Below are 19,672 nucleotides of genomic sequence, written 5' to 3' on the forward strand. Positions count from 1 at the left end.
AATTACCATTTTCTCTTTTGACTAACAATGTTTACTATGTGGGGCTAGTGCTCTGTAGAGACTCCTCTATTTTCCCCTTTATGAAGCTGCAAAGTTAATCTTGTTTTTTGGAATTCTTCTAACAAGTTTTCATTCAGCCAATTCTAGAATTTAACCACAATATGGGAGGCTGGTACTTTAATTCTTGTACTGCTAGTGATGTTTAAATGTGACAGTATTGCAATGTGGAAATGTTTTAATTATTTTAAAAGCATTAAGTCTCAGAATATGATGATATCTTGTAGGCAACCTCCTGCAGAGAAAAAATATTAGATTTACACTTCTCAGTAAAATAGCACCTGCAAAGACAATGGGGCTGTCACTGTACAGTTGCAGTGTATGTAATAATGATGTTTGCGTGTATCTGCTGATTAATAACTTCATATGCAGACATCCCTCACTGTGATGTCAACTCATGGTATGATGTATCACAAGAATAAGAATGAGATGTGATTTAATGATCCCAGACCATATTAGACCCAATGGTCAATCTTTATCTGGTTATACAGGGCCACTGATTTGAAATTCACTATATTAATTCTGCTCCTGAAAAGCCTTTTATGATCAATATTGAAAATGTAATTGACAGCAATCATTTGCCACTATTGCACCTCATACATTTCTTTTATCCAGTTCTATATGTTTTATCACATTTATGTTTTTCCCTCATTTTCCTGCATCTTGGGTGTCCAATAAGGATTTTGGGGAACAAGCTTTATAGCTTTAAAAAAGGCTCACTATCAAAATATTAAAGTGTAACAATCTGTTAGTAATTCCAATCAGATCCTGATTATTTTTTTCATTTTTTAAAGTTTTACCTTGTCTTTTCCCCCCTCCTGGTGTGTTTAAGACTGCTTTACAGTAATTCCAATGTTAATGTAATATTACTGCAGTCTACTTCACAATGGGATTTACTTTGCCAGCTAGATAGAGCACAAACTCATTAGAAGTTGTCTGCCTTTAGCAGGATGCCAGGGTGCAATCAGAATAATTTTTACAAGAGCTGGTTGACCATGTCAAATTTTCAAAGGGCCTCAAAAATGTACCCCTAATGTACAGCAACTTTTGTTCACAAGGACCCTTTTTTGCACATTCGGTACCAGAATGTATGTACATAATTCGGTGTTTTTCACATGCAAAATGCCCAGTTTGTATATAAATACCACTGAACCTCTTAGTACTGCTGGTTTTACAGGCTCTTTACAAATTTGGCCTTACTGAGTTTGTAACTTTGATCACAAGCACCATTCCCACATCACAGAACACTTCATAGATTATGCTTAATACCCAGTATATATAAAAAGAAAGCTGTGCTTTTAGCAAAAAACCCCATTGAAAGCCACGTGTACTCTGAAGACTAGGTGTGAAATATTGGCCACATTGATGTCAATGGGAAAACTGCCATGGACTTCAATAGAGGCAGGATTTCACCTGAGGTTGTACACCCTTTATTCATGTTGATGAGCACATACTCCCAAAAGTAGTCCTATTGACCTCAACACGGACCATACGTACAAGCATGATCAACTCCAAGTGGGCATGTATATAACCTGAAATGCTTATGAATACTTCCATTGTCTTAATAAACAGATTTTCAAATAACTAGAGTCTGCAGGATGGCACTGAATCTAGAACAAATTTGCATAAATGTCAGGGATATAAATACAGGGTCTGACAAAGGTTTTGGCCACCAAATAGTGCACTGCAGATCTAATGCAATCGCTAAGACCTGTGCTCAGTGCCCTTTATATATCTGCTCACCTAGAAGGGGAGCGCTGGGGAGGAATTATGATGCAGAATGGAATTATGATGCCCTAAGCAGGGGCAGCTTCATTTGCCTCTTACACATTGGCTGGGCATCACCTCTTCTGGACAGTGCAGTGAGCCAAAGCGTTGGTACTTCTTTGCCCCTCTGTTCACATGGGAGAATATCAGGCACACAGATCTTTTCTCCCTTACATGGCTGGACCTGTGATATCAGAACCCTTACTGCAGCTGGGCTTGAGTAAGAGATGTAGGTAGTGTTGATGCTTGCTTCCCAACATAGCCATATCAGGGTCTGTGATAATCCGGCTCTAAATTCTGCAATATCAGTTGACTTGCCATGAAAATAGTTTTCAGAGATTTGACTGAGAAGAAAACAGATTCTGAGTGAACAAAGTCTGAGCCTTGCTACAGCCACACTGTTATGCTACACAGAGGTAACATGTGACGAGCAACTTCAGAAGGGGAGTTTGACTATGAAATAAAAAATCTGAGCCAGCAAAATGAGTCTGGGTGAAGTGAAAGTCAGGTTTAGCAAGGCCTGGAGGAAAAACAGATATCATCATTGGGAAGAATGAATGAGTAGAATAATGGCCACGGCTTGATCAGGCAGCCACATCAGGCAAAGGAAGTCTAAGGAGAGTCTATTAGGGATGGAAGCATACACTGAAGAAAAAAAACAAATTTGTAAGGATCAAACTCAACCAAAGCCAGAAGAAGAGTATCTCCTGACATTGTGTTCTTTTCATGATCAGATATGGCTTCTTAATACCTATGAAAATGCCTCCTCCTTGCTCATATGGTTGGAGCTTCCAAAGATGGGAGAAAGTCTCTCACATAACTTACTCCATATGTTCATGAAATGTGTTATCAGAAATGAACACTGGAACAAAAAAGAATCAGCTAGTTCCTAAAGAATGGTAAGGTAGCAGGCGGAGTACAGGTGCAAGAGATTCTGAGACATTTTCCCGCCTCTGGAATTTTTAACAGAGTGTCTTCCTAAGCTGAGAGACAGAATCAACAAAAAGTTTTGTAGCTAAAATTGTAGAGAAAATCCAGAGGAACAAATGGAAATGGACAGAACACACTACCAAAAGGACAAATAACAGATGGACAAACATAATTCAAAAGCAAATGCCAAATACTAGAAGGAACAACAGAGTTTGGTAACATACTGGCACAGAGGCAAAATAGTTGGATTCAGAGGACCAGCTCAAATGTAGAAAGGCCCTCAGCAAAGGTGAGTAGGTAAGATTGAGGGGGAAAGCATTCAGTGAGGAATGATAGAAGCTTATTTTAATAAAGAATATAGAAAGAAATATTTTTATTGACTATTGTGATTTTTTTAATAATAAATGTTTCCCTAACATGGACTGTCTTTCAAGGCAGTTTAAACAGCTGTGATCTGTGCAGCAAAGCTGTGTGAGGACATTCTGACTGTAAAACAAGGATTAAATTAAGATGGCCAGGTTGAATTTTAATCACGTAGCTCATCTAAATGCCAATAATGACCACAGCAACAATGTGTTAATCAACTATGGTCCACTGGACCTTACCCCAGGAATAGCTCACAGGCTAAGTAGGCAGTTATTTATATGAGCCAAGATTCTGCTAAACATCCACCTCTGAGGCTCATCCTGAAATTAAAATGCTGTTCATATGCATTTGCAAGAGTTGTTAACTGTAAGTTGCTCTCACTCAAAAATGAATTCAGTGCTCTGATTAGCTGTGCTCCAAATGGCCAATATAGTCATAAGAGTTAAAGACAGTGTTCTGTGTAATAAATTATTGGTCAACCTCATTGCTGCAAGATGAAGAATCAGCAGTGCAGAAGCGTTATAGAAGTCTGGTTTTATGGCAACAACACTGACCAAGATAGAGACCGTGTTAATGGATTTCGTCCCTTTTGCACTCAACACTGAAGTCCAATATGTTCCTCATGTGGTCAGAAGCAAAAGAAATAACCACTGCTATGTTTATTTAACCAAAGCTCTTCAGCTCACCTGGTGTTTACATTTTTAACACATTCTGTCATAGGGCTCTCACTTAAACAAACAGCAACATGAAAAACAGGACCTCATTTTTTTCCCTTCTTGCTTTCAAAGATTTCTGGATGTCGTCAAGGATGGGAACAGCACACACTAAGCAATTAATATACAGTACCTCAGAGATCATTTTATATTTGTTTAAAAATGTGTAGATTTCTTGCTGTCCCTGTCAACAGCTATGAGAAGGTAATTTGCTAGTTCAGTGACTCATCATTAGTTCAATTCACATGGAGCTGACAAAGGTCAACCATGTAAAAAAAAAATTAGTTTCAATACTTAATTCAAGAAGGTGCAATACGTTTATGTTTCTTTGATTGATTTAATGTAAATTCACCTAATTGCAGAACTATAAACTGAATAGTTACAGATGCCCCTGTCAGTCGCTTTAAATTATGCTGGTAAATCATTAAACTCGTTTCATGAATGAGTCTGACCCATGTTGTCTATATACAGTATAAACACAACTTTGGACGAGTGATTCTGCAGTTACAGGTCTCATGTTTCCTTTCGGATTCTGCTGGTAGGGGTCAGAAGATGCCCTTTCTGACTAATTCAGCACAGTTTCAGGCCTCAGCTGTGCTGCCAGGGGTCACTGGTTTTGGTCAGGTTGCCATGGGGAAGGGATAAGGGAAAACTGGACTTTGTGCGTCCTTCCATTTCACTGCACAGCTTGCTGCTTAACACAGGGCAGTTTGACAGGAAGTGGCTGTGAGGAAGCCCACACTTGTTCCAGTTCATCTATCACAAGAAGAGTTATTCTGGAGTGAATGAATGCAACCTAAGGGATGCAGAAATTTTGAAAGATCAGTATCTGAGCACGCATGTGCTCACAGAGGGTAAGCTTCCATGTAAAACACTGGTTTTTATTGTGGTTTCTTTTCTCTCTTCTCTTCCCCAGCTTTCACTATTCCTTCAGATAGCCAAACATGCAAAGGTAAATGTGCAAATGTCAGGACTAGCCGGGATTATTTTGTTCCTGATTTTCCAGTACCTTGCATCTTGTGCAATCAATGACACCTGTGCAAAGTCAGTGTAAAATGCTACCAGCTCAGAATGGTAGCACTTTACACCCGCTTTGTGCTCCCTTTGCGTAGGTGTAAGTGGCCACACAAGGTGCAGAACAGCAAAGATTGCCCTGTATATATAATCAGGGCCGGGTCTAACTTTTTTGCCACCCCAAGCGAAAAAAAAAGAGTGCTGCCCCGCCGTAACCCCCTCCCCCCCCGCGAGCTCCGTGCTGCTGAACCCCTCCAGCACCATGCCACAGAACCCCCTGCCCCTCCGAACGCCGCACTACACCACCGAAGCCCCCGCCCCCACGAGTGCCGCACCGCCGAAACAAAAACAAACAAAAAAAACCCTCTAGCGCTGCCTCGCCGCACCCCCCCCAAAAAAAACAACCCCTAGCCCCGCCCCGCCCCAGTGTGCTGCTCCAAGCATGTGCTTGGTCCGCTGGTGCCTGGAGCTGGCCTTGTATATAATTACCCACATTATGTAATGAAAATGAGGTATATATCATATATGTAGGCGGGGGAATGGTCCCGCCATTGTGGGGAACTTTCCTGGCTTCTGCAGTACCGCAGTGAAATGGGCTAGCGGAAGGATCTGAGTCCTCGCTCCCACTTCCTTTACCCAGAGGTCTCCCTGCCCTCAAGGACTCCCCTTCCACTCCTGTCTGGCAGAGCCATTGTAACACCAACAAGGCTGGGCCCAGGATTCCTGGGGGGCTCAACCCCCAACCTTGCTGTGGTCCCCTAGGCAGGGGCTAGGGCAAGGGTAGGCAAAACTATTGCACGCGTGCCAAAGGCGGCCCGCGAGCTGATTTTCAGTGGCACTCACACTGCCCAGGTCCTGGCCACCGGTCCGGGGGGCTCTGCATTTTAATTTAATTTTAAATGAAGCTTCTTAAACATTTTAAAAACCTGATTTACTTTACATACAACAACAGCTTAGTTATATATTATAGACTTATAGAAAGAGACCTTCTAAAAATGTTAAAATGTATTACTGGCACGCGAAACCTTAAATTAGAGTGAATAAATGAAGACTTGGCACACCACCTCTGAAAAGTTGCAGACCTCTGGATTAGGGTTTCCCCATTCCGGGGTAGTCTCTCTGCACTGGACACTTTCCTGACCCACTGATCATTACATGCAATGTAAAGCCAATTTATTTAATCAGCAATTAAGTTTAAAAAAGAATAAGGAAAAATGGGAAAGGTTAAAGGAAAACACATCACCCCTCTCTGTGTCAGGGAACATTACACAGTGTCCAGTGTCTCTGGAATGTCAGGGCAGTTCACAGTCTGTTCCTTGTAGGTCTCAGGCCTCCTTCTCTGGCCCTGGCTGTGCTGCAGGGATGCTGTGAGTTGGACACTTGCTCTGGTGGTGGCCACACATCTCCGGGCTTTGGGTGGTGGGACCCTTCTTCCCTGCGTCAGCCCCCACATCGGGTTAAGATCCCCTTCCCAGTCTGGCCTGCAAGGACCCTTGGCTGGGGGTGTCTTTTTGCACTGGGCCCTTTGCCCAGGGTTCCCCCTTGGCTGGCCCTAGTTGCTCACAGCACCCGGTTCCAGACTGCTCCAGTCCCAGCCCCAGCTCCACTGTTCTAGTTCTGGCTCCACTCTGCCTCAGCACTGATGCTGCTGCTCTGCCTCCAGCCCCCCGGGCTGCTTCTCTGGCCCCTATGGCTCTGTGGCTGCAGCCCTACTCCCTGCACAGGGTCTGCTCTCCCTGGGTTGTGCCTCTGGCTCTGTGGCTGCAGCCTGCTCCCTGCACAGGGTCTGCTCTCCCTGGGTTGTGCCTCTGGCTCTGTGGCTGCAGCCTGCTCCCTGCACAGGGTCTGCTCTCCCTGTGTTGTGCCTCTGGCTCTGTGGCTGCAGCCTGCTCCCTGCACAGGGTCTGCTCTCCCTGGGTTGTGTCTCTGGCTCTGTGGCTGCAGCCCTGCTCCCAGCACAGGGTCTGCTCTCTCCTTAGCTCAGCCCCACTCTGTCTGTCTGACCTAGGGCAATACAGGCTCACACAGAGGATGGGACCTTTCTGACCCCCTGACTCTGTTATTAGCCTGTCTGCCCTGTCAATCAGGCTGACCTGGAGCATTGGCCTCTCCCCATTGCCCCTGGGGACCATCAGTCTCAGGGTCCTGGTTTCCCATCGACCCTTCCCCTTCCTTTTGTTACTGTGACCTAGCCAACCAAAAACCCTCACTGAGTTTTAGTAAGGGGCCAACAGTCCCCTTACATATAGGCGTATGTATGCTAGTGCATAGATAAAGGACTAGATTCTCTGATAGTATAAATTTCTATTTACACCAGCATTTCCACACTTTTGCAAGGAGAGTGCCCTGCTCATTAAAATGAAAGCAGTTGTACTTCTTACAGCCCTGCCATGCGTTGTGAAAGCAAAGCCTGTCGTAATGGATACATCTTCTGCACTGTTCTCCCCACCTGCACTAGTCCTTTGCACTGTGCCCCACACTTTGGGGAAAGCTGATTTACACCAGCAAAGCATCTAGCTTCAAGTGTTTTCTCTCTCCTTGGATCTGTCAGAGGACCATGTTCTTAGCTGTGTCTAAAAATGCCTGGATGCTATGGAGATGACAGCTTTATAAACACAGAATAAATAAATAAATACCACAAGTACAAATCACCACCACTTTAGCTAGATGAGGCTTGAATTTGTGCTTCTTGTGGAATTATAGTGCTAAAGTGCTATGCTGGGCAGGGAGCCACATTTGCTGAAACTAGTCTGCCTTGACTTACGTTCCTTCATGGTCAGGAATCTCCCTTAGGTCAGGCGATTAGTTTCAACATGATTTGGGCAAACAGCAGACAGGTCAAACCACGTTTAAAATGAATTTGGAAACCATGTTGTAGTTTAGGTGTAGGACTGAGTTTTCTGAGTAGGGGCTCTCAGCTGATGGAATGGCAAAGATATTATTACATTGTGCCTCTCTAGAATACTGGAGTGATGTCAGTATGACATCTAAAGCAGTTGCCATTACAGTTATCACACTGTATCACTCACCCCTGTATTTTCTTATTAGGAAACAACTGCAGTATCTCAGAAGCTTTGAATTGCAAACCAGTGGGAATAAAACTAAGTGACTCTTGTCATCGTTCCTACATTTTACCTACAGCCCCCTGTGAATACCCCAACTGGCAGACTCAACATTGAGCAGCTGATAGCATTCCTTGCACATGTGCCTTGTTCTTGATCCTTATAGTGCTAAGAGTGATTCTATGCAATACATAAGCCCTGTGTTTAGGACAGGAGTGAGTGGCAGGCGATGGGCCTGAACTCAGTGCCATGGAGCAACCCAGGCAGTCATTTCAGCTTTACACTAATAAAAAAAGAAGAGTAGGATCTGTGCTTAAAAACTGTCTTGAATTACATTGGAACCTCTGTGCCCATCTGAAAAGTGTATGTTCCCAAGGATGAACTCCCAGAGAGTTTGGGAGACTATATGGTTCATTGCCCTCCCTTGCAAACAGTTTCAGCACTTGGGGGGTGGAGGGTTGCAGGGGAGAAGAAACCTCTTTTTAACGTTTAGTTTTAGACCCAAAGCTGGAAACTCATCAAATCTGAGTAATTGGGCTATATTGAGTTGGGGGGTTGGGAAGTGAAATCTAGCCTCAACTTTGGGCCAAGGTGCACTTGCACCCACTACTCCAACCTATAGGCTGATGTAGTGAAAACAGCCTCCCTGTGCTACTTTTTCATGTTGGTAAGTAACCATAGAAACTTCAGCCCATCGCCTGCCACTCACTCCTGTCCTAAATGGTCTCCCATTCGTTCTCTGATGGTATCCTGCTCTATTGGTGGGTCCCAACACAGGGCTTATGTATTGCATAGAATCCTGCACAGGCCTGCCTGCATCATAATAATTTTCACTTTCAGCATTTTCCCTTACAAAGCATGAAATTGAAAAAATGAACCTTCCCACACAGATTTGAATGCATAGACAGGTATCAGTGAGAGTAAATGCATAGGGCAAAGAATTATATTTTATAACTCAACGTGAGAAGCCTAGCTTGCTTTGCACATACTTATTATGATTATTCTGTAAGAATTCATTACTGCCATCTTATTGATGAAATTAGCTATTTTTCTCCCAGTCCAAGATAACATGTAAAACTTTGTTTGTACAGCAGACAATTAAGATGGAGTTTATTTCCTAGCACTAATGTATGTTCTCCCTTAGAACCACTGCAAATTGTATGGACCTCTAGCCTGTCATTTTCTTCTTTTTGGTTCATTGTATTTTGCAACAAAGAAAACTGTACCCAACTGTGCACAGAAAAAGAAAAATCCTTTTCCAGACAAAAGAAGCAAGGTTCTTTTGTTATAAAAAATAGCACAACTTCAAAAAAGATGTTTCCTAATAAAGATCACTCAGATATTTGACTGTTTTAGCATGGAAAGTGTTAAGCCCAGCTGAGAATGCCAGACATACCTGTATTCATTCCTTTTTGAATAAAGTGACAAATTCCCATTCTTGGTCACTGGAGCACAAAATTAGCCTTGTGCTTCAGTGAAAGGTCAACATGGGAAGAAATAAACAAGAGGTTAGAGGTTGTGACCTGTGTATGGAACAGTAGAAATGGCTAAATAAAAAAGTTAATTCTACTGTATATTGTACTTTTCATACAGTCAGGTCCCACTTGGGAATGTGGAGAATTCTTAGAATAGAACTTAGAGCACTGGAAAACACAAGAATGAAAGGTGCTTGTATTTATTTATATATATATGTTTTCACAAAGGCCTGTCTGAGTAGTAACTAAACTGGTCAGGAATGTTTCAATGAAATTTTTTTTCATCAGAAAATGCTGGAAATTTTTGTGCGAAAGGGTCAGTTTCAATGAATTTCCTGTTCTGAAAAAAGTGTGAAATAAAAAATGTTCAAAATAGCTGAAATGGGACATTTCAACATTTCTTAAAAAAAAATCTGTTGTTTTCAGTTTGAAAACAACTTTTCATTTTGAAATTTAAATTATATATATTAATAATGGGAAAAAAGTTGAAATTGAAATGAAACATTTGGAAATTAGCAATGAAACATTTTGATTAACCTGAACTGATATTCTATTTATTTGTTTGTTTATTTGCTTTTCACTACATGAAAGCTTTGGTGATTTCAACTTTTTTGTCCTACATAGGAAAAAAATTTCAAAATATTGAAAAAATTTGTGGAATATGCAAACTGTTTCCTGCCCATCTCTAGTGTTAACCCTTTTATTTCCAAATGCATTTAATTAAAAGTAAACTCATCTTAAACTATAAACAGTAGCATACATATTTATTGATCTGTGTGTATCTTGTATAGCATCAGATCCATGTAGGTGGACCTTAACCCAGCAAAACTGCAACTAAGCTTACTAAAAGAGTGCAAACAGGCAACCTTCAAGTACTCTGTCTCTGTTGTTGTTTTAGTTTTCATGTCTTTCCTCCTGGTGTATTACCAGCGCTTCACTGATTTAGTCATGTTCTTTTATTCTGAAAGGGATGTTTGCCTTCTGCTTGCTTTATTTTCCCTCCTAGGATTTGCTTGTGCTTTTGGCTTCATATGTTTCATATTAGTAGCAGAGTTGTATGTTATTTTGCCAATTGGCACTTTGCATTTCAGCACATTGAGGAACTGTGTGAGGCCTCACCTGGAGAATACCCACCTGGATGAGTGAGTCATAGCCCATTAACAGCTATTTGTGCCCCTTCACTAGCATACCTGAAGGGAACGGAACCTGAGAACTTCTGGTTATTTAAACAACATGAGTCAAATTCATCTCTGCTTTAACTCTACTGACAGCCATCAAGTTACACCACAAATGAGTCTGGCCCTCAGTATTCTGGATGGAAAGCTGGGTACCCTTCAAAACCTACTGAACACAGATGGTAGTATCATTAGGAAAAAGCCATCCTGCATTGGTATGGCAAGAGGGGTATTTAGTACTAGTGCTGTTACATACAGCTCATATGTATGTAACAGGGATAGCTCAGTGGTTTGAGCATTGGCCTGCTAAACCCAGGGTTGTGAGCCCAACCCTTAAGGGGGCCATTTGGGGATTTAGTTGGGGATTGGTCCTGCTTTGAGCAGGGGGTTGGACTAGATGATCTCCTGAGGGAGGTCACTTCCAACCCTAATAATCTATGATAATAGCATATGTAGGTCTATTAATATTGATTCTGAAACCAAAGTAACCCTGGTCTGATCCCAGTATCACAACATGAAAAGTATAGAGAAATACCAGGTATTACTACCACTATGGATGCCAGGGTGAGCTGATTCTTTGATGAAATTTAGGGTCAGTGTGCCCCTTTCCTATTGGGGTGGAGGGCGTGTTTTCAATGAGTGTCCTGAGAGGTGCATAGAATTAGTGTGGCACCAGAGAGACTTGATGAAGGACATTGTTTAGGTGACTGACCACATTGCTGATGGCTTGATGTGGCTTTAGAATCATCTCATCTCTAGTAGCAGCAGCATCTGTACAGGTGTCCTGCAACAGATAAAGCAAGAGGAGGCACAGCTATAGTGCTGGTAGAGGATGCCTCATGTTGAATCTGACTCTTAGTGACACATGAAGTTTATGAGGCTGTATGATTGTTACTGCAGAGGAGATGAAGAAATTGCCCTTTGTCTCCATTTGCAGACCTGTTCCTTGGTAGTGCATAGCTTGGTTAATACAGGCCACCTCCAGCTGATTACAGTCAAGTTTTTCTCATGGTCAGAACTTTTCCTGTTCATGATCTGTCAACAGCTCCTGATATAATTGGCAGTGCAGTATTCTTGATTTGCTTGTGATCTTTAACAGGAATAGAAGAACTCACTTGTGATAGACTCTGATGTTTTGTATTGAGAGAGATCCCAGAGGGTAGTTTTATCTTAAGGACTCCTGAGGGGTATCACAGGGCTCCATTTCATCATTGCTTCTCTCAGTCTCCTATATGTATGAGAGACTGCTAGGAGGTTAATAAAGAGACATAGGCTGTGATGTCTTCTGTGTGCTGAGGATACCCACTTATATGTTTCCATCCAATCAGCCCTACCAATGCAATGAAATAGGTGACACCAAGTCTGCATGAATCTGGATGAGAGTGAGTGGGTTGAGGGAAAATCCATTCATGGCTGAGGTATATAGATAGATTGGGGGAAGCAATGACAAGAATTGGTGAGGTTTACATTGATGCTGCTGATTTAGGGAGTACGGTCTCCATTTGTAACTCCGGGATTTAGTTTGCTGGTGATAATATCCTAGGACGATTCAGGATTTAAAATCTGATCAAGAGAGATTTCTTCTGTCTGCACTTAGTGAGATGAGACTGACTTGCCTTGTTCACCTTGAGACTAAACTACTGTAATGTTCTGTATGTCAGCTTCACCTTGAGATTATAGGGAAACTGAAGCTAGTACAGGGTGCAGCTGCTTGCTCATTAAGTGACATTTCTTGCCAAGAGCACATAATGCTAGCTGGGACCTTTCCAGGTGCAGCAAAGGTATAACAGCCTCAGCTCTGGGCACCTCCACATCTCATTACATGGTAGTCTTGGTCTAGACAGAGGTTAATAGTCAATGTCTTGACATTCAAAAATGGAGGTGGGTGTCTGCCAATAGAATATGTGCATATGGGATTGTGATGATGGTTCTGTTACATATAAAGTTGTTACGAATGCATTAGTCATCAAGGGACCATGCAGTAGCATAATCTGAGTTACTGTCCAGTTATCATCGGGACAAACCCTAAAGTCTTTTCTCAGGCAAGTATTCCCACTAATTCTGTATTTTCCGGAATAAAGACTAAGATTTGAATATTTTATCTCCCTATTTCTGTTGGTGTTACAATGGTATTAGCACACAATAAAGTATTCATATTGTAGAAGTTATGAGCCTTTTTTTCTGAGCTTCAGCACATCCATAGAGACGCCAAAGAGTGAGTCCCTAGAGACTCCAAAGGGTGTTGTAGGTACTCAGCGTCTCATAGATTAGAGTCCGAAATAATTAACCTGGGTCTCTGTTGCCCACCTGAGAGAAATAGGAACTCTGCCTGTTGGGAAGATAATTGCATCCAAAAACGTCCCATTGTAAACCATCAGTCTTATTTGTCGGAATGAGATGTTATTCCCCCCAGTTGGGTTTTCCTTCTAGAAGGCTCAAAATAGGATATTATTAATGGTCAGATTCTGAAGTCCTTAGTCGGTTGTTACTCTGTCTTTAGTCTAATAGAATCGTGTCCTATTGTACAAAAGTTGCACACATCAAGTCGAATGCTGGTATATTGGAATACGGTTATGTTGCGTAAATAAAACCCCATCCTTTGTCTTTCCCATATTGGAGTGTTACTGAATTAATTAAGCATGGGAAGGAGATGGGTGGGAGAGAATGCCTAAGTAATGTGATTACTGTGTTATATTTCATACAGCAGTTCCAAGGCAATTTGCCAATATGTTCTATTAGGTAGTCACACTGGACTAACACTCTCAGGCCCCTTGTCTGTATGCTCATATGCTTCTTATTGCCTTAAAGACATCATCAATTTAATTTAAATTAACCCACAAACATAAATGAGTTAACTCAGTTTTTTAAATTGAAGATAAAGAAAGAGAATTTAGTTTTACGGATCAATTAAAGATTTATTAAAGTTAATTTGAAAAAAAAGAGGTGATATTTATTGCACAGCTGTGAACTGGTTGCTATTTTGTGTTATCTTGGTATAATCATGTTCCATGACAAATTACGTTTAAATACGAAGAATGTTATTATATAGCTTTAATAATTATTTATTGCAAATCTGACTGGTTATAGTGGGGGGTAGAGGGCAAGATTGTAAATAGCCATAAAATAAATGCAAAAATTAATGAAATGTAAACTTCATTTTACCAGTGTATTTTTAAATTAATTTTATGAATTATTTACACTAACAGTAAAACATATTGATTGTAGAAAACTGGAAGTGTTGATACACCAGTAACGACATTTAACAAAGATAAAGGTATTAATTATCAATTAGGAGAAATTGCAGCTAATAACACTGGGGGTGGGGCAGCAACTTACTGATCAGGAATAGCTGACACTTTTATAGTGTTGAGTAAATTACCAGTAATTTTTTTATATGTCTGCCTTGTATGAAATGAAAAAAGGTGTCAGGAACATAATTACTAAATACATCTCAGATACAAACCCTTTTTGTTGTTCTTTTAATCATTTAAGGGAAGAATATTGATCCCTTGGAAGTTTTTTGCCCTTTTCTACAGATAACAAGTAAAATTAACTAACAGCTCAATTATTCTGTTAATGAGGGAGCTTCCCTCCCCACCGGCATGCATTCAATTTAAATGTTGTTTTGTTTCCCCATCAAATGTCTTGTATTCTACTATCAACCAAATATCTTTTCACTGTATAATCAGGAAATCCTGGTAGAAGGAAAAACAGATTGGAGATGATGTCAAATATAGTGGCTTTCTGATAACCACTGCCTGTCATGCATACAGCCATACTAATGACTAAGGAAATGGGGAGGTATGTACTTTTTCTAGGAAAGACAACAATACATTAGCCAAGTTGAGGACCTTTAAGGATAACTTAATCATATATCATATGCAGTTAGCTATATGTCATTCTAAATGCCAGACAGATATGTAGCTGTGTTGCTTTAGCTCAGGTTTGTGTCTTTAATTATTACTACTTTGTAATTTTAAAAACCATGGCTAAGATTTTCAAAAATAGGTGCCTAAAATTAGGCTTCTCGGTCACTATTTAAGAGGCCTCAATGGCCTTCCCATTTATTTCAAGAAAAAGAAGCAATGCCATATGACTTAAGTTACCAATCATACTACCAACAGTTAGCAAACAGGGGTGTGAACAGTTCAGAAGCAACAGATAGTTTGAAATTTGTTTTTGTGAACTATTCCATGAATACTTACAAATAATGAATGCATTTTTAGAAATAGTGATCAGTTCACAGATGATTCATGCAGTCTTCAGAACTAAATTTGATAACATTTTAATCACATCAAATATTTAGACTGTCCAGGTCTAATCTCAACCCCTTGAACAGCATTTCAGAAGGAAGTGTGTGCTGCATAGAGATCCATATTGGATTCAAAACTAAGTAAGCTGGCAACTGCATTCTGCACTAACTGAAGTTTCTGAGAAATGTACAAATGTAGTTCTGTGCAGGGTGGATTGGATTAATCCAGTCTGCAGGTGACACATTCATGGATGATGTTAACATGGTCAACATCCAAGGGAAATGGTTGCAGCTTCCTGGCCAGAAACAGAAGGAAAAATGTTTGCCATTTAACAGCTGAAGATTTAAAAGGGCCCCTGAAACCCACAAAAGATAGGCAAATCTCCACAGTTAAATGGTCAGATATTTTCTGTTTCTTTTGGTTGCTTCCCCAACTGACCTGCATCATATCTGTCTTACCAAGTTTGAGCTTGAGTAAGATAATTCTTATCCAAGCCTCTCTTTCAAACAGACTGGGAAAGCAGAGTAATCAACTGATTAAGACCAATGAAACAGAAACTTTGAGTTTAATGCTAGCTGCATATTTATGCCAGTGCAATGTAGCAACCGGATATAGACCCTGAAAACTAGGGGTAAAAGAACAGAATCTGTCTACACCCCAGACAAGAGGGTTTGAGGTGCAGATGAGCTATGAACCTGTATTACCCTTTAAGTCTTCTCAAATGGAACTTTTTGAGCCATTCAAGCGTGGCTCTTATCCATCGCTTCTAGCATCTATAGACATGTTAGCAACACTTCATGGTCCAACATCTCAAAGGATGCTGCTAACTGGAGCCTTTGAATTTTTTTACAAAAATAAAATTGTATTTTAAGACCAGCTGTAATGCTGATACTCTACATATAAACTAATCAGCATGGACAGTTGATCTTTATCCATCACTAAGTGGAGATCATCATCCCAGAGTAGCCTGAGACCAATGCAATGTTTATAATATACCCAGGCCTAAAACTACATTTCAAGGGGTCTGTTAAATCTGAGGGTTCAAGATTTTGCCATGATTTCTTCTCTACAAATGTATCAATAATCTTCCCCCAAAAAGAGGTTCACAACTGGGAGTGTCTCAGTCACAATAGACAGTTTCTTGAGGGAGAGCCTAATTATCAATCACTTGAGAGATTCTGAAAACATTCCCTTCAACAGGGAGGAAAACATTTGGAAAAAACCCATCTCCAACTCTATAGTGACCTAGAATCAAGATCTCCCCACAACATTTCACCAGACAAAGAAGATACTGGTTTGTATCATCCGGTTTTAGCCTGAAGTTCTCCAAGCATCTCCAGAAACTTAGGGACTAAAACAGGATGAACCCTGGGAGAGACAACCTCAATCCTGGCAATTATGGATCTGCCTCTACACTGTACTTTAGTGCCAAAGAAATCTGCCAAATTGGCAGCCCCAGGAAAAGGATTTTTTTTTCAGTAAAATAGGTACAACATAAAAAGCAGTGAGGAATCATAGTTAGCCACATTACCTTACCAGAGTATCTTAATCCCGATTTGGAAGGAAAATTTCTAGGTGTAAAAGAGTAATTCACTCTTCATGGTCCATTCATATTTTTGCTGAGAGTAGTAACAAGTGGACCAATTGTAGTATGTGTGGGTATGTGCATGTGTGTGCGCATGTGCCTATCTGTTGCGAGCTGGACCAAACACATTTAATCTAGGCCTCAAAATCAGAAATTGCCCACTTGTGAGAAGGTCGGCAGGAAGGAAGTTAATTTTTACAGTGGAAAACTAGGAAGGTGAAATTCACAGGAAGGGTAATGTCCCTGGAGACTTGAATCATATTTGGTAGTTCCCTTGACATCTGACTGAGTCAATACAAAACTGAATTAATGTAATAAAAATAGTATTGATTTATTTTTGGAATACACACTGACCTAGTTCTCACTGGTAGAAGATCTGCAAACAAGTGCAACACTAGTTACTGCATAACAATATCCCTTATTATAGCTAGAACAAGGCAGGCTTCCTGGATATGTAGATTTGCTAACATGGTTTATGCAATTCGGTGGTAATGCCAGGAATGCAAAACAATATGTTAAAATAGCTAGAATTACATTTTTTTGCATGATTCAGTAACCATAAATAAGCCATTATTACTAAAGAAATGAATCAGCCAGCCTCTGGCCAGACTTCAAGAGACATATCAGCAGGTAAAAATTCACCCTAGCTACCATGGAGGTTCCTATCTTTCACCCATAATGAAAACATATACAATATGAAAAGGATGTTTCTGGACCTCTTACTGTGGACTTGTTTTCTGATGATCATATAACTTAAAGTTTAAAACCTTGAGAAGAAATCATAATTTGTTTTTGAGAATGTGAGCAAGGTTATTCAAAACACTTTTACACATTTTTATTATACATTCACTATGAAAAAAATATATGTGGAAAAAAACTTGCAGCTCAACTCTATACTTTGTTTTAACAGGGTTTTTCCCTGTAGTGCATGATTTTTTAAGTGAAAGGGCTTAAGAAATTTCATGACCCAACACTGGGCAAAGGTGTGGGTATCCTGATAGGGAGGTTATGATAACTAAGGATAAGTTATCATAAGTTTTACCTAACTTGGAAACCATTTGAACATAATGGCTCAGGCTGAAAGCCATGTCTATTTGCCATTGATTTAAACAGAATGCACGGGAGCCTAATTCCTAGAACAGCTCTAAGCAGGGATAGGTTTGAACAGTTTGGAGGAAACTTGCAAACTTTTTAATGCACCCACCCTGAGTTTCAGGTTTGTGATGAAAAGACTAAACCAGACAAATTTTGTTTGGCTTGAGGTTTTGTTGGTTAGTTTTAGGTTTTCTTGCTAAAGTTTCACACAGCTCTACCAATGACCAGTGAATAACATTTTGATTAAAGTGTAACTGCCATTTAACAACAGGTGGGCATTTTACTTTGGTTTTCACTCATGCTAGGTCTGTAGCTGGCTGATAGATAGATTAGATAGATATATAGCTATCCAATGATTTCATGGTAGCTATTTCTCATTCTTCTTTGGGTCCCCAACCCTGTATAGTATTGGGATGTAGCAGCAAAAATAGGTAAAGGAAGAAATACTTTTAGGTAAATAATACCACTGCTAAATGTAAAGGTCCAGATTCTTTCCAGGTGTAAACTGATGTTGCTCTGTTGATTTACATCCGAAGGGAATTTGGCCCAACTCCTACAGAGTATTCTAATGACCTTGTCTGATGCATCTAAACAAAGAAAAACCTTTTCTACATATGAAAAAAATCAGCAGTGTGGTTTTATTTCCCCTCCCCCCCTTTGCTTTATGAAAAATAGTGGAAAGAGGAAAAACTCCTTCACATAAACAAGAAATAACGTAAGGTTAGGCAGATAGGCAGGGATAGAATGTTAATAATGTGGAGCTATGGACTCTGGAGAATAGTCATTCCTCTCTTGATTGAAGATGAGGTGCCAGAGGTGGTTTGTTATGGTGCTCTCTCATAGCTGTAATGAAAGAGAGAGATAAAAATATATATACATTAGTAGGAGCAACGACCGGAATACATTAATGAAGAAGAGGTGATTGACCTAAGAGGTGTAATAGATAGTCTCTGTTTTCTCTAAAAGAGACTGGATTTTGATAGCTTAGTAAAATGTTGTCTAGGTAAAATTATATGCAAAACCTGTGTGCCCTTAAGTGCTTGATTAATGTATTCATAAGGCTTGTGAAAACTTATGGGGCTAGAGAGAAGCCAAAAATCAGGCATCCTTGACCCTACTGTGTGTATCATACCAGAATGGCTTCAAAATTATGAGATTGCATGAGTGTATAATGTAAAGCCTTGTCTTTTTTGAGCAATAGAGGAAATATACTATTAAATAACAAGTAATGTCAAACATTTGTGATGGGCCACACAGTGTACGGGTCAAACCCAGAAACTTTGACCTAGTTCTAAAAGGGCTGAGAGCCACCTTGTTTCATTACCTCATTCAAATAGGATATTGTTTTTATCTGACTTTGATATGGCAGTAAATGAAAAGAATGTCTAGATTTTAGTTTGAGTGAACTGGGATATCAGTGACTTAGGGCACATTTTATACAGGCCAGCAGGCTTGAGGATTTTGGAGAGACACGAGTTCATTAGATAAAAGTTTGGCCCACAAAATAGTGGCCTGTAACTGCATACCAATAATGGGTGAGAGAGGAAGGCACTGGACTGGATCTCAGGAGACTGGGCATGGAACAGCATCCTCATAGGATTTGTGGGAGCAAACAACTTAGTTCAGGGGTCTCAAACATGCAGCTATTTCCTGTGGCCCACCAAGCGGCCCGCGCCCGCCCCCCGGCCTACCTCCAGGCCAGGAGTGGGCAAAGCACAGCTGCAGGATTGCTCCCCTCGAGCCCTGCGCCACTCCCTGAAGCGGCTGGAATCATGTCCTTGCGGCCGGAGGGAGGGGAAGAGGGAAGAAGCTGAGGGCTCCATCCGTGTGTTGCCATGGCTTCTAGGCACCACCCCCCTGCAGCTCCCATTGGCTGGGAACGGGGAACCACAGCCAATGGGATCTTTGGGGGAGGTATCTGGAGGTGTGGCAAGCAGCAGCGCGGAGCTCTGCATCCCCCTCCCCCAGGGACTGCAGGGACATGGTTCCAGCTACTTCCCAGAGCGGAGCGGGGCCGGGGCCAGCAGCTTGCCCTGGCCCGGTGTGTGCCACTGCCAGCCCCAAACCCAAAGCCCTCCTGCACCCCACTCCCCCAACTCCCTGCCCTGAGCCCCCTGCCTGCACTTCAACCCCCTGCCCTGAGCCCCCTGCTGCACCCCACACCCCTTCTGCACCCTGGG

The sequence above is a fragment of the Mauremys reevesii genome, linkage group 4 (genome assembly GCF_016161935.1).
Source record: "Mauremys reevesii isolate NIE-2019 linkage group 4, ASM1616193v1, whole genome shotgun sequence".
Classification (NCBI taxonomy): Eukaryota; Metazoa; Chordata; order Testudines; family Geoemydidae; genus Mauremys; species Mauremys reevesii.